The 15,525-nt window shown below is 42.4% G+C and overlaps 1 protein-coding gene across 1 annotated transcript in view; it reads right to left on the bottom strand.

Annotated features, from left to right (window-relative positions):
• The window catches only part of Camta1 (calmodulin binding transcription activator 1), a 731,341-nt gene that overhangs the window by 670,589 nt on the left and 45,227 nt on the right, over nucleotides 1-15,525 (bottom strand).

Genomic DNA, 15,525 nt, shown 5'->3' with positions numbered 1-15,525 from the left:
CTCATTCTTCCTGCTCTCCTAGGTCACCCTTAACCTCCTCCTCCCTCGTTTCTAGCCTCCAGTTTCACTTCTAGAACCTTTCTTTTCTCATTCTTCCTACTGTCTCGGCCTCCTCAAGCTCTCCCCTGCAATCTCAGACCTTTATCCAGCTGCTCCTGGGATCTCTACCTAGACAAGACAAGGGTCCCAAACTCAACTAGACCATATATAAACCATCACTCCTGAAATCTGCTCTTCCTTGTAAATTTTATTCTCCATCATACTACTAATCATGCCAGCCAGATTCAGTAATTGTTCCTCTCTTTTGCCAAGAAAAGGATCCAGAGGACTAAACCACTATGGCATAAAAATTATTTTAGGCTGAAAGTATTTGAGTCCTAAAATCTTTTATCTGCCTAAATGCGGAGTTTCCCAAAAGAACTCCAACTCAATTGTCATAAATCTCTTCTCCACAAACAACGTAAATCTTACAGATGAGAAAACATCCAAACAGACCTGCCTACCTTCTACCTATTACAATGGAATAGAATCCTTTTCTCTGTAAATGACCCGAAAATAGGTATATGCAAGACCAGAATCTGTATTTTCTCTTGCTAATTTGTCTTTTGTCAATGTAGAGGTCACATTAAGTCCTATAAGTTCTAGCTCCCAAGTCAGACCCTTCTATACTGACACTGCCTAAAAACGGCAGTTTTTGGTTGTTTCTTGTTTTTGAGACAGGGTGCCTCTATGCACCACTGACTTGGACTGGAATGTGCTCTATAGCAAAAGCTCAACGTCGTGAACCTCCTGTGTCCGTCTCTGGAGCGCATGAACCACCATGCCTGGCTTAAAAACAGGTCATAATTAATATCTCTTATTTGAATTCTTCACCTAATTCCCAGCTTTTCTCCAAGCTGTGTAAACATACTGTCCACAGAGTAACCATGTAAAGTCTGATCACAAACTTTCAGCCAATGCCTAAGACCTGATGAGATAAGATGTAAACCCAGCAAGGCAAGGCCTTGCTTCTCATCTGCGTGTGTGTGTGTGTGTGTCTGTCTGTCTGTCTATCTGTCTGTCTGAGCCACTACTTCTATTCCTTTGTGCATAAACAGCATCTTCAGCCTAGAGTTTTCTTGCTGATCCTGTCTAGCAAACACCTAATTATGTTAGAAGTACAGCTTTAGTGTCTTATTTTTTAAATATCCACATTTATATGCTCAAGCAGACTTCACTAGTGTCTCCTTTGTGCCTCAAATTCATCTTGTACATACATGCTCTAAAATTCCATTTTACCCCTTAGCATACCATAATGCAATTAAGCTTTATATCTATCTTCCCTGCAACACCACGGATACCTTTACATACTTCTAAAGAGCAGGCTTACCTCAGGGCTAGTGGTACCACTGAGGATCTCCTGACAGGCTCCTCTGAATCTTCTTTTTGCTTGTATTTTCACCTTCAGTGTCCATCCTAGCAGGGCTGCATAGCCCAGGTCTGGCAGGTACCTTATCACTATGCTTCACCATAACCCCTCCCACACATGGGTATCTGCTGTCTGATCAGCCGCGCCCCCCCACCCCAATTATGCTGGCCTTCCTTTAGCAAGAATCACACAAGGTCAGTTTAGTCAAAGAACACCCCTCAGAAAGGAAAGAAGAAAAACTTAGGAAAACGGAATGGCAGGGACAACAATGCATCTCTCTATACTTTCTCTTAATATAAATGGGCTGAATTCGCCAATTAAAAGAAAACGAACTGAGGACTGGATCAGAAAACAAGACCCATCCATCTGTTGCCTTCAGGAGACCCACCTCTCAGCCAAACATACAAACAAACTCAGAGTGAAGGGGTGGAAAAGGATCTACCAATCAAATTCCCCCAATAAGAAAGCAGGTGTAGCTATCCTGATATCTGACAAAATAAACTTTTCATTAAAATCAGTACAGAAAGACAAGGACGGACACTACATATTAATAAAGGGAACAATCCAAGAGGAGGATATAACCATCATCAACTTGTATGCCCCAAATATTGGTGCACCCAGATATGTTAAACAAATGCTCTCAAACTTACAGAATAAAATAGATCCCAATACGATAATACTAGGAGACTTTAACACGCCACTCTCACCAAAGGACAGGTCTACCAACCAGAGGATTGGCAAAGAAGCTACCGAATTAAGTGAGGCCATACTTCAAGCGGAATTAACTGACATCTACCGAGTATTTCACCCTAAAACAACACAGTACACATTCTTCTCAGCAGCTCATGGAACTTTCTCCAAAATAGACCATATCATAGTTCATTCAAGGAACTTAAGCAAATACAAAGGGATCGACATAATCCCCTGTATCCTATCTGACCACAGTGGAATCAAGCTAGCTCTCAATAACAAAGCATACCGCAGAAATTTCTCTAATACATGGAAATTGAACAGCACACTCCTTAACAAGGCCTGGGTAACAGAAGAGATCAGAGAAGAAATAAAGCATTTCCTAGAACTCAATGAAAATGAAAACACCTCACAAAGAAACTTGTGGGACACAGCAAAAGCAGTCCTGAGGGGCAAATTTATTCCCCTCAGTGCCCACATCAAGAGAATGGAGACAGACCAAGTAAATAATCTCATGTTGCAACTAAAACAGCTAGAAAAACAAGAAAAAATGGGACCTAAAGCTACTAGACGAAGCCAGATAACCAAATTGAGAGCAGAGATTAACCAATTAGAAAATCAGAAAACCATAACCAAAATAAACCAAACAAAAAGCTGGTTCTTTGAAAAAATAAACAAAATTGATGGCCCGTTGGCAAGATTAATTAAAAAAAGAAGAGAGGAAACCCATATTAATAGGATTAGGGATGCCACGGGAAACATCACAACACGTACCCAAGATATCCAAACAATTCTAACAGACTACTTTCAAAAGCTATACTCTCTAAAGGAAGAAAATCTGGCGGAAATGGATGCATTTTTAGAGAAATACAAGTTACCCAAACTGAGCAAAGAAGAAGTTAACCAATTAAATAAGCCAATATCCTATAATGAGATACAGGAAGCTATCAAAAGTCTTCCAACAAAAAAAAGCCCAGGACCAGATGGATTCACAGCAGAATTCTATAAGACCTTTAAAGAAGAACTAATACCCATACTCCTCAAGCTCTTCAGAGAAACAGAGAAGGAGGGAGCTATCCCAAACTCATTCTACGAAGCCAATATCACACTCATCCCCAAACCAGGCAAAGACCCAACCAAAAAGGAGAATTACAGGCCAATCTCCTTGATGAACACAGATGCAAAGATCCTTAACAAGATTCTAGCTAACAGAATCCAGAAACACATAAAAAAAATAATACACTATGATCAGGTAGGCTTCATCCCAGAGACACAGGGATGGTTTAACATACGTAAGTCAATAAATGTAATCCAGCATATCAACAGAGCCAAGGTCAAGAATCACATGATTATCGCCACAGATGCAGAAAAGGCCTTTGATAAAATTCAACATTCATTCATGCTAAAAGCTCTGGAGAAAATAGGAATAGAAGGAACATTTCTAAAAACAATAAAAGCCATTTATGACAGACCAATAGCCAATATTATACTTAATGGGGAAAAGCTACAACCAATCCTCCTAAAAACAGGAACAAGGCAAGGATGTCCACTGTCTCCACTCCTCTTCAACATAGTCCTAGAACCCTTAGCCAGGGCAATAAGGCAAGAAAAAGACATTAAAGGGATCCGCATAGGGAAAGAAGAAGTGAAACTATCCCTTTTTGCAGACGACATGATACTATACCTCCACGATCCCAAAAACTCCATCCCCAAACTTTTAGAAATCATAAGTCACTTCGGCAAAATAGCAGGATACAAAATAAACCCACAAAAATCAGTTGCCTTCCTATACACTGATAACGCACAGGAAGAGAGGGAAATAAAGGGAGCAACCCCATTCACAATAACCTCCCAAAAAATAAAATATTTAGGAATTAACCTAACCAAAGATGTAAAAGAACTATTTAATGAGAACTATAAAAAGTTAAAGAAAGAAATTGCAGAAGACACTAGGAAATGGAAAGACCTCCCATGCTCCTGGATAGGCCGACTTAATATAGTAAAGATGGTGATACTTCCAAAACTAATATACAAATTCAATGCAATTCCTATTAAAATCCCAATGACGTACATCACTGAAATACAGAAAACAGTCCAAAAATTTATATGGAACAACAAAAGACCTAGAATAGCCAAAACAATTCTAGGGGATAAAGACAATATGGGAGGGCTATCCATGCCGAACTTCAAACTCTACTACAGAGCTATAATCACAAAGACAGCATGGTACTGGCACAAAAACAGACCCGAAGACCAATGGAACAGAATAGAAGATCCAGATATAAATCCACAGGCCTACAGCCAGCTGATATTCGACAAAGGAGCCAAAGACATACAATGGAAGAAACACAGCCTCTTCAACCGCTGGTGCTGGGAAAACTGGGCAGCCACATGCAGAAAACTAAAAGTGGACCCCAGCCTATCACCATGCACCAACATCAACTCAAAATGGATTAAAGACCTTAACATTAAACCTGAATCTCTGAAACTACTGCAGGACAGAGTAGGAGAGACACTTGAACTAATAGGCACAGGAAGGAACTTCCTGAACAGAGTCCCAGGGTCACAACAAGTTGGAGAGAGACTCGACAAATGGGACTACCTTAAAATAAAAAGCTTCTGCACAGCTAAATCTATCGCAACTAAGCTAGAAAGACAACCAACTAATTGGGAAAAAATATTTACCAGCAATATATCAGACAAGGGGTTAACATCCTGTATATACAGGGAACTCAAGAAACTAATCCCTCCCAAACCTAACAAACCAATTACTAAATGGGCAAGGGAACTAAAGAGGGACTTCTCAAATGAAGAAATAAAAATGGCAAAGAAACACATGAGGAAATGTTCATCATCCCTGGTGGTGAAGGAAATGCAAATAAAGACAACCCTGAGATACCACCTTACCCCAGTCAGAATGTCCCACATTCACAAATCAGCCAACGACAAATGCTGGAGGGGATGTGGAGAAAGAGGAACCCTATTACACTGCTGGTGGGAATGTACACTTATACAACCACTTTGGAAAGCAGTCTGGAGGGTCCTTAGAAAGCTAAAGATTGACCTCCCTTACGACCCAGTCATACCACTTCTAGGCATCTACCCTGAACAACAGGAACCAATATACAAGGACACGTGCACCTCCATGTTTATTGCAGCACTGTTCGCAATAGCTAGGATATGGAAACAACCTAGGTGCCCCACCACAGATGAATGGATCCAAAAATTGTGGTATCTATACACAATGGAATATTATGCAGCCATTAGAAATGACAAAATAATGGCATTTGCAGGGAAATGGATGGAGCTAGAAGGAATCATGTTGAGCGAGGTAAGCCAAGAACGAAGAGACAAACGGTACATGGTCTCCCTCATAAGTGGATGCTAAATCCAAAAGGTTAGGTGATACGACAAAACTAACAGGACTTAAGAAACAAAGAACTCCCGCTCATCTGGTTGAACCACTACTAAATATCCTCATGCTGCTGATCACAAATATGGTATATAACATGTGAACACTGTTATATATTACAGACTGTGGTAGACAATTTGCTCCAGGGAAGTTAGAATGAACTTGTGACTTTGAAATTATGTAATCATTTAATCACAATCAAAAAAAAAAAAAAAAAAAAGAACCTCGGGGAAGGGAGGGAGGGAGGGGATGGTAGGGGGAAAACAATGGAGGGGGTAACAATGTTCAAGAGGAAGTGTACTCATAACCTCACTCATGTAACTGTAACCCTCTGTATAGTAGCTTTACAATAAAAAAAAAAAAAAAAAAAAAAAAACAAATACCCAAAAAAAAAAAAAAAAAAAAAAAAAGAACACCCCTCACCCCTCGCTGATGCTTCTTATTAGTAATTCTCTAGCTACCCACCTTCACCCAGCTCCCTGGATCCAGACTTGGGTCTAGTCTCTCTCCTCTACTGCAAGTCACCACTGCTGGATATCTACAGGTAGCCCTCAATACAGTCTGACAACTGTTTGCCTGGGATTTGTGGGGGGTGGGGGGGCCTCAGGGGGACTGTACCAGGGGAGATCTCTTACTATTTTAATAAATATCATGAATAATTTTTTCTTTTATCCTTAACAGTATACAGTTAGTGCTCAAAATGACCACTGAATGAAAACATTAGCAGACACAATGTTCAAAAACTAGAAAATTTAGTGGAAAAGATATTAAAAAGTGACATTTGATTCAAATCATAAAACTCTTAAGAATCTTATTATGTAACAAATGTACCCCTGAAGTTTTACCAACAGGTCAGAGGTGTCACAATTAACAGTAAGCACTTTGTCCAACATTTAAGTCATGTAGAAATAATCTCATTCAAGAAAAACTGGAAGAAAGGAGGGAAGGGTGACATTGTTCAAAACGAAATGTGTGCTTACCTGACTTATATACCCATAACCCTCTGTATATCACCTTTAGAAGAATAATTAAAAATTTAAAATGAAAGAAAAAATGCAGGAAGATAAGCAACTAAAAGCCTAAGTAACGATGGCAAAAAAAAAAAAAAAAAAATTCTAGTCTCTGCATACAAATAATATGACACTCTTGTTTTGAACCTTTGTTTTAAAAAAAAAAAAAAAAAAACACCTTTATTTCTGAACTATGGTACAACTACAGCCCCAGGCAGGGAAGCTGCACTTTTTTATTTGGACAATTGCTTCCTCATTACAAAAGAGAATAAAAAGAGCCACAACAAACATCCCACTGAAATGCACTTCTGAAGACGTGGGGACCAGCGGGCATTTTCCAGTAAGTTTTAGATGATGACACCATTCTGATTTCTGATCATTAAAATGTTTTAATGAATCTGAAAAATCTACTTTAAATAAAATCAAAGAATCGTAGTTCAAATTTTAAGATCATACAGAACTATCACAACTGACCTATTTTTAAAAAAACTCACTTTTAGACCTGTCAGAAGACCCAGAGACCTATTTAACAAACACATGAATTACCAGGGTTTGTTGTTTGTTTGATTTGGTTTTACGCCAGTGTTGGGCTTTGAAAACTCAGTGCCTGGTTGTTGTCCCTTCATTTTTTCACTCAAGTCTGGTGCTATACCACTAACAAGAGTTGAAATGTTTTAATGAATCTGAAAAATCTTTTAAATAAAATCAAAGAAATCATAGTTCATATTTTAAAATCATACAGAACTATCCCAACTGACCTATTTTTAAAACTCAATTTTAGACCTGTCAGAAGACCTAGAAACCTATTTAACAAATAAATGAGTTAACAGGGTTTGTTGTTTGCTTGGTTTGGTTTTTTGCTGGTCTTGGGGTTTGATCTCAGTGCCTGGTTGTTGTCCCTTTACTTTTTCACTCAAGTCTGGTGCTATACTACTTAAACCACAGCTCCATTCTGGCTTTTTGGTGGTTAACTGAAGAAAAAGTCTCAGACTTGTGAAACTGGCTTAGAACCACAATCTTCAGATCTTAGCCTCCTGAGTAACTAGGATTACAGACACCAGCCATCAACACCCAGGAAGTTTCCTGTTTTCCAAAGAACAATGGTTTCAGTAACTTAGATACAACCTGCTAAGAAATAATTACCACCCCAAAATCCAGACTTTAAAATGAACACTTAAATCATAGGTTAACATCTTCTAATCTTTACAAAATTATGACCGTAACTTAATAAACTGCTGATTTCACTATCTACCACCACTGGACTATAAATCTGTCTGTGTGCATTTTCTGCAACATGTATTTACAGAAGTCTGAAAATTAATAAAACCACCAGCTGTGAACCCTCCACCTCTACCAAGGAACAAAATGTCTCTGTCATTGGAAGACTCCTTCCCTCATACCCGCTTCTCCCCAAAGGCAGTCATGACCCTAGCTTTTTTTCTTCTTCTTCTTTCTTTTTTTGCCAGTTCTGGGGCTTGAACTCTGGTCCTAGACTCTGTCTCTGGGCTCCTTTTTTTTGCTCAAAGCTAGCACTCTACCACTTGAGCCACAGCACCACTTTTGGCTTTGATTAATTGGAGATAAAGAATCCTACAGACTTTCCTTCCCTGGACTGGCTTTGAACCACGATCCTCAGATCTCAGCATCCTGAATAGCTAGGATTACAGGCGTGAGACACCAGTGGCCGAGCATGATCCCAGCTTTTTATAAATTGTTCCCTTGCTTTTCTTTAATTTTCTACCTATAGTAGTTTTGTTTAAATAGCAGTTTTATTGAGATATAATGCATGTACCATAAAAGTCCATATACAACCTCACTATGGCAGCTTTTAGCAAACGATTTGGTTAAACTACATTTCCTAGGGTCCCCTTCTTCGGATTTGTATTTAGAAGAGCGTGAAAGTGGACTTTCATTGCTTTCCAAGGGCAGCGTAGCTGGAGTGGAAACAGAAACGGAGGAGAAAAAGCTGCTACTTTTCAAAGGTGGTGAGCCACCAAAAAGGAGGTCTAAGAGGATGCCTGTCCACCCGCTCTTCCCTCAGCTTTCCTCCCTAGCCACTGCCCACACCCTACACTTTTTCCCCAAGGCCCTGGGTGGTCCCAAGCTAGCAGCTGCTCAGCCTGGCTCCTTGAGGTAAGTTCTTACCTGGCCACCTACACAGGCACCTCAGGAGAGATGGTTTTTGATCCCCTACTTCCTGCTCAGGCCTCTAGATTCCAGTTTATAAGATCTAATCACTACAGCGGATGAGTCCTTATTCCTCAACACTCCACATCACTCACTGACTCCTGAGTCAACTCTGACACAAGTTATTACGTGTCCCTTCACAGGCAGGTCGACCTCTACCACTTACGTCCTGCCCCCAGGCCTGTGTGCTTTAGTTGTCTGAACTTTCTAGACTGCTGCTGTGCCATCCCCCAGCCCTGCTCTTTGCTAGTCATTTTGAAAATGGAGTCTAAGTAAACTTTTCTGCCTAGGCTCCCCGTTAAATTGCTATCCTTCTGTGTCGAGCCCTCCGAGTGGCCGAGATTACAGGCATGAGCTGCCAGCTCTCAGCAAAACTTATTACTTATTTAAATTACTGGCCATACTGAGGTTTGAATTCATGGCCTCATACTCACTCTGCTGGTGCTCTACCACTTGAGCTGCACCTTCGGCCCTTGCTTTAGTTGTTTATCTAACAGTCTTGAATTTTTGCTTGGGCCTTGTGCCTGTGTCTGCCTACTAGGCCTCCCAGATGCTGGGATAGCAGGCACAGGCATGCTACCACATCCAGCTGTTGAGATGGGGATCATGTGAGCTCTCTACCTAGGCTACCTTTAATCCGACAAGAGCCTTTGATCTCTAACTCCCAAGTAGCTTTTTGAACTTTAGAAAACTAAAATCTGGTGGGATGCATTTGGAGTTATTTTTTTTAAATGTTTTTTATTGTGAAACTACTATAGAGAGGTTACAGTTACATGAGCAAGGTAATGAGTACATTTCTTATCAAGGATGGTTGCCTTTTCCTTTGTTTTTCCCCTAACCATCCGTTCACTCCTAGCTCCACAACTACACTCCCTCCCCGCCCCCCCCGCATGTATCACACTGACCACAAAACAGAAATTGCCAGCACCTCAGAGGCTAGGCCCCACCTTCTCCCCACTCTCCTGACTCCACACCATCCATTTAACTTTGCCTGTCTTCACACTAGTTTTGCACTTACAAGCAGAATCATACAATATTTAATTTTGAGTGTCTGGTTTGTCTCAATATTATGTTTGTAAAAATTACTCATTTCCTGAGTATAGCAATAATTTATTCATTTTCATAGCTTTACAGTTTTACATTATATGAGCGTATCATAATTAATTTTCCATTCTGCTATTAATGAGCATTCAGACTGTTCGTCACAGAGAACGTGGGGTGACACTCCTGAGTGCACTGCACACACTTCTGTTGGGAACACACAGAAGCAAAAGAACTGCTAGGATGCAGAGTGCAGACCTGTCACCCACTGAAGGCTAATTCCACTTCTCCAAAGCAGCTACAGCAATGCAGATGTTCAAGGCTCTGCTTCCTGCCAACACCAGATGTTGTCTTTTGACATTTAGCCATCTAAACACACCATGGAATCCTGCTGTGACTCTCCTTTACCTCCCTGCCGACAGAAGAGGTGGAACACCTCGCCCTACGTTCACTGAGCATCTGGAAGTGCCTGCTCAAGTCTATCGCTCGTTTTTCTACTGCACTGCCTATCTTCTAACATGGTTTATAAGACTTCTCGAAATATTCTGAATATAAGCCTGTGCAAGCCAATCTCATTTAATAACTTGACTTTGAGTGTACGTGAATATGCATACATGTGAGTGTGCATGCATGTGCATACACATGTGTGCAAAAACATACACACACCAGTACTGAAGCCTGAACTCAGGGCATTGTGCGCCTGCTCAGCTTTTTCACTCAAGGCTGGCATCTGCCACTTGAGCCTACAAAACCATGGATAAAATATTTTGTTTTAAGTCATGAAGTCGGTGTTTGTTGCAGCAGAAAAGAGAAAGCTGACACACCACCCTCGAAGCATGTCCTCCCTGCTCTGGCCCGTACCTGCCTGATCACGCACCACTCCGCCCTATAGCAACCTGCACTGGCTGCTCCTGCAATGCACGGGCTCCTGTTCCCTTCTCTACCTACCTCTCACACCCCCGGTGGCTCATCTAGTCCATGGCTTTAAATGTCACTTGTAAACTCAAGGCTCAGCACTGTCTGTCTCTAGACAGACCTCTGCCCAACTTTCCCACTTAACACTCCCCAAAAGAGCTCCTTTGACTCCCCACACTCCATCCTCTCCCACCTCCATCTTCCTTGTCTCAGGCATGAGCACAGCAACAGTGCCCAGCCAACGCCAACCCTGGCCTTGCCTCCATGTTCACACACATTTACTTGGCTCTTCCCTTTTTGTGTTTTTTTGTTTTGTTTTTAGTGCTGAGGATTGAATTCAAGGCCTCATCCGTGATACCAACTGATACACACCCTCAGGCTAAAGGCTTATTCTAGACCTTTCCTTTCCTTCCCCTACATCAAAACTCCCAAGTTTGACAGTTCCAACTCCAGAATACAAACACTTCTCTGCGCCTCCCCCCCTGCCCTCCCCAGTGTCGTCTGCAATCAAGATCTCTTACAAAGATCATGGATGCCAGCAACCTCCTAACTGATCTGTCTGCTTCCTGACAGAGCAGCTAGAGAAAGACCAGGAAACCAAACTTCCTATCAGGTCACTCCCTAAAGATCACCCTCCGATGGTTTCCCAATCCCTAAAACTGCATCCCAAGGCTTCGTGCCCACACAACACCTCAAGGTCTACCCCGCCCACCTTGCTCATGAGCTCACTAAGCTCTAACCCACAGCACCTTTCCACTCTCCCCAAGCCAGGTATCTTCATACCCCTGGGCCTTTTCACAGGCTACTCCCTCTGCTTGGAACATCACTCCCCAGAGCCTTCACCATCTGCTTGGAACATCACTCCCCAGAGCCTTCACCATCGGCCCTCCACTGAAATTTCCCTTCCAAAAGGCCTTCCCAACAAATTCACCTGGAGTGCTCACCTTGTTCTATTTTCTTCTGAGCACCCTAAATTCTTACCTACTACTTTACTTGTGCATTGTCTGTCATTCTCTCTTAACTATAAACTCCACAGGCACAGGACTGCGTCTGCACTGGTCTGGTTCCCTCAACATTGCAACCTGTAGGCCTGTCATAAAGCAGGCCCTTAAAAATATTGCTGAATGCATAAAGCAAATTCATATATAACCAGAAAAAACGATACTGTGAGTCACTGTCAAAAAAAGCCTAATGTATAATATGTTAAAACTAGGTTATAAAACTACCAGTGGTTCAAGCCTGTAATCCTAGCTACTGAGATCTGAGGATTGAAGCCAACCTGGGCCACAAAGTCTGTGAGACTCTTATGTCCAATTAACTATCAAAAAGCTGAAAGTGGAGCAAAGTACCAGCCTTGAGCTCTCTATTTGCTCCCTGCATCCAGGCCCTGAGTTCAAGCTCCAGGGCTGGCAAACATACAAAAGAAAGATAAATAAAGTAGATGTATTCATTATAGTGCATATGTACACATATAAAAGCACACATAAGTTTTACAGTACTTGCTCACATCAGCACAGAAAAAGGCCTGAAGAGAGAAGCATGTGTTTCTGGTGGTAGATCCTGGGGGGCGAGGTGTTTCCTACCAGTGCCCTGCAGTAGAAAGCAGCTGCAACTGGTAGGAGAGAGCCCCCTTGGCCGGCTTTGTGTTTCCACCTGGCAAGCACACCTCCACCACGAGGACAGTCTTGTCCCACCTCCAATCAAGCCTCAGGTGGTGCCTGGGCTTAGCTGACTGAGGAGTCTGAGCATGTCTGCCGATCTGCCCGTCATCTTCACTTCCTCCTGTATGCTAGGAACTGGCACGCAGGAGCTCACAACCAACTCCTCTCCTCTGCATCATAGGTATTCAGTAGTGAACTCATGGACCTGGTAGATGCTGCTTGTGAAAAGCTGACCTGTCTAACTGAGGAACAAACTAAGAGTAGCTCACATGAGTAGCAACTGACACACTGAGGGGGTTCCTCAAACGTTCCCTGCAAGCGAGGCACTGTTCTACTCTCCCATGATGCATCACTGAAGCAAAGATCTCTGTCCACCCGGAGCTCACAGGAGTCACCAAACCACACACAGTAAAAAGACATAAACTAAGACAATGGAGGATAGATGCTAATTCCCAAAGACTTGTGTCTCATTAACCAAGTATCCTCATTAACCAAAGTAAAAAATACATAACCACCACACACTGCAGGTTCTCTGAATTGCTAGAGGAATGGACTATCAAAAACCACCAGAGCTGGGTGCCTTTGGCTCACGTCTGTAAGCCTAGCTATTCAGGAAACTGAGATCTGAGGATTTCAGTTAGAAGCCAGTTGGGGGAGAAAAGTCCCTGAGACTCTTATGTCCAATCAGTCACAGAAAAAGCCAGAAGTGGAGCTGTAGCTCACGTGGTGAAGCACAAGCCTTGAGCAAAAAAGCTCAGGGTTAGAGCCCAGGCCCAAAGTTCAAGGCTCAGGGCTAGCCAGAATCACAGTTAAAAAGTCTAAACTGCTCAAAAGCACAAAAATAAAATTATAGCAAGCTCATTAAGTACCTTCTGATAGAAAGATGTGTGGCCACACAGGTTGAAGATGTGTCCAGAAAAGTAGAAGGCAACTCCACTGGGACTTCAGTCTACAGATCCTGCTACTTTAACAGACCCTTTCTCAGAAATGGGAAGCACAAGGCATTTCCCCATTCTTTCAACTCTTCCTTAACTTTTAAGAAGATAAATAAATAAATACGATTGATTGTATTCCTCCCTTCTTGGTCTGAAAAGATGTCCCTTGCAGCCTTTTTGAATAAGAACTCCATCTGCCAACCTGCAGGAACAGCTCCCCTCACTCTCGGCTCCAAGACGGCAAGCTGTCTCTCTCCACACCCTGACCTGGCCTTCTGACCTTCCCCAGTCCCACCTCAAGGATGCTAGGGAACTAGAAGCCAGACTACACAGCTAGACTACACAGAGAGACTCAAAAAAACAGCTGGGTATGGGGCTCATGTCTGCTGGGCATAGAACAATTGTAGTTCCAAACCAGCTCAGGAAAAAAAAAAAAATTCCTAATATGGCCTCCACACAGAATGATGGCATCTGTCCTAAGCTATCTGAGCCATTCCTTGGTCCCTCTCTGCCCTCTGACCACATGCTCCTCTTCTGACGTGGCCCTACAGATGGCTATATTTACCTAGGCAAGCTCCCTCGTTCCCTCACATAGAAACTTTCTCTTTCCCACAAGCTCAGGCAAAGCCATGTGAAGTTGGACTCAGAACTCTGCCCTCAGTTCTAGCACAGAACTCCCCACCTGGAAAAGTACACATGTGGGTGCAAAGTACATGCCTCACCTGATGTATCATGCATTCGGGCTCATACCCCATCTCCTCTGCCCAATTCCTCTCCTCTGTCCTCAAATGGAAATTCTAGGGTCTTTAAGTTTTATACTATTCTGTGCTGAGCCAGCAGAGAATCAGACAGTTCCCTTTGTTCCTTACAGAGGCAACACCACACCTACCCAGGCCCATTTTTCACCGTTCACCTTGGCCCATCTGCCACATGAGAGTTCCTTCTGTATTTGTTAGTTTGTTCGATGTTCTAACTTTCTCAAAGCATTCAGGAAAACTTAAGAATTTCTTTTTAGGAAGATTTTCTATGACCTTTAACAGACTTCATAATTACAAGATCACAGAATGTATCACTGGTGGGTAGGCAGGTGGATTGTGGCATTGGTTTCAAGGTTCAGTTGTCTTCAACTACTTGGGACACATGGAATGAGAAAGAGGAGGATGGCTGGCACCAGTGGCTCACACCTGTAATCCCAGCGATCTGAGGATCCCAACAGCGATCTGAGGATTACAGTTCAAAACCAGTCAGGGAAGTTAAGCCAATGAGACTCTTGTCTCCAATTAACTATCAAAAAGCCAGAAGAGGAGCTGTGGCTCAAGCTAGCAGAATGCTAGCCTTGAGCAAAAAAGTTCAGACATAGCACCCAGACCCCGAGTTCAAGCACAGTACTGGCACACAAAAAATACAAGTAACAACAACATACACCCCCCCAACACTACCATCACCCCTACTTTAAAAGGGCTTCATGTGTAACAAAACATTACCAAATACTTTACAAAAACAAAGTTTGTATTAAATGATGTTTAGTTACTGGATAAAGAAAAAGACTAATAAGCTCATTTGTATTCCCTACAGCCAAAGTGCACCAAAAATCCAAGCATGGAATGGGAATAAAAAAGCTGAAAAACTAAGGTCAAGTGATGTTAATTAAACCCACTTCAATCCCAGTTATTATGAAGCTAGAGATTGGGAAATCAGGGGGATCACGATGCAAGGCCAGCCCATATTAAAAGTTCTTGATACTTCTTATCTTGACCATTAAAAGAAAGGCACAGCAATACACCCCTGTCATCCCAGCTATGTGGGAAGCCTAAATAGGACAACTGTAGTCCAAGCTTACTTGGGCATAGATGTGAGAGTCTATTGGTACAGAGGCATTATTCAAATATAAATCCCCTGCCTGGCAAGTGCAAGCCCTGAGTTCAAAGCCCAGTACTGCCGGAAGAAATAAAGTTGATTCGCAGCTTCACCGGGGGTCTGGAGCAGACATTCCAAATGGATCTGGGCAATCTCCAGGTGACTGTGACCAGCTCAGGCCTGACGTGCACTCAAGAATGCCAGTATCTCCACAAATCCTTCCTCTTCCATCTCAGTCCTCATTCCACAGGTTTCTACTCTCCTCTCTGCAAGTCACCACCACCCAAAGCAACCCTCTATTATATAACCATCAATAAGGACCTGTGCAGTATGGATCTAACTGCACCTCAGACTCCTCAGGCACTCTCCATCAGACTAGTGTAAACCCAGACTGGATCTTCATTGTGGC

The sequence above is a fragment of the Dipodomys spectabilis genome, unplaced genomic scaffold (assembly GCF_019054845.1).
Source record: "Dipodomys spectabilis isolate Male_0828 unplaced genomic scaffold, ASM1905484v1 ptg000188l, whole genome shotgun sequence".
In the NCBI taxonomy this organism is placed as follows: Eukaryota; Metazoa; Chordata; class Mammalia; order Rodentia; family Heteromyidae; genus Dipodomys; species Dipodomys spectabilis.
Note: the sequence above shows the minus strand (reverse complement) of the source record. Positions and strands in the feature narration are given on the sequence as shown.